Genomic DNA, 1213 nt, shown 5'->3' on the forward strand with positions numbered 1-1213 from the left:
CTGGGACTACAGGCGCCCGCCACCTCGCCCGGCTAGTTTTTTGTATTTTTTAGTAGAGACGGGGTTTCACCGTGTTAGCCAGGATGGTCTAGATCTCCTGACCTTGTGATCCGCCCACCTCGGCCTCCCAAAGTGCTGGGATTGTAGGCGTGAGCCACTGCGCCCAGCCCTTTTTAAACCATTTAAACTATTTTTCTGAGACACGGTCTCACTCTCTCACCCAGGCTAGAATGCAGTGGTGTGATCATGGCTCATGGCAGCCTCAACCTCCCAGGCTTGAGCGATCCCCCCACTTCAGCCTCCCAAGTAGCTGGGACTACAGGTATGAGCCAACACACCCAGCCTGTTTAAACTCTTTACTAATTAGATTGCTCCCTTTTCATAGCTTTAACTCTGAGATTCCTTCTAAACAAAGGAAGAAAACTTAGAACATCTTGCCTCTTTCTCAAATCCTAAACTTACTATTTACTTTCAAGCCGCCTTGCTATTTATCATCTCAGGGTTTTTGTTAGAGGGGGGAGGACAGGGTCTCACTCTGTCATCTAGACTGGAGTGCAGTGGCACAATAACTCACTGCCTCTTTAAACTCCTGAACTCCAGTGATCCTCCCACCCACGCCTCCGGAGTAGCTGGGACTACAGGTGTGCCATCATGCCCTCACCTTATTTTATAAAACACTATTCAGTGTGTTTCATCATTTATATGTGATTTATTATTTTATTGCTATTCCCCTTTCTCCAAACTGAATAGATAAAAAGTCCAGGCTTATTTGTTTCAAAATGTATACAACATGCTCTCAAGGCCCACTTCCACTCTGAGGCATCTGCACTCAAATCAAACACTTGGAATATGATGTGGTGTGTGATCATTTCCAAAAAACAAACATCATTGCATGTGGTTTGGGTTTAATGTGGATTTCAAGAAATGTTTGTATTTCCAAGTCACCATTGCTAACCAAAAGGCACTGAAGACAGGTGAAGAGTGAGCAGTTAAAAATAAACAAAGCAAAATAATGCTAGCTGTCTAACCCTGAGCGGGTTACTTACCCTCTCTTGACCTCAGTTTCCTCATCTTTAAAATGGAGATAACACTAGACCTAATTGTTATATAGAATAAATCAGTTCATATGTAGATATATTTAAAGCACTTCAAACACTGTCTGGCACATAGGAAGTGCTGAATAAGTGTTAGCTATTTTGTTGTTGTTGTTGTT

Source organism: Colobus angolensis, unplaced genomic scaffold, assembly GCF_000951035.1.
Source record: "Colobus angolensis palliatus isolate OR3802 unplaced genomic scaffold, Cang.pa_1.0 Scaffold349, whole genome shotgun sequence".
Taxonomy (NCBI): domain Eukaryota; kingdom Metazoa; phylum Chordata; class Mammalia; order Primates; family Cercopithecidae; genus Colobus; species Colobus angolensis.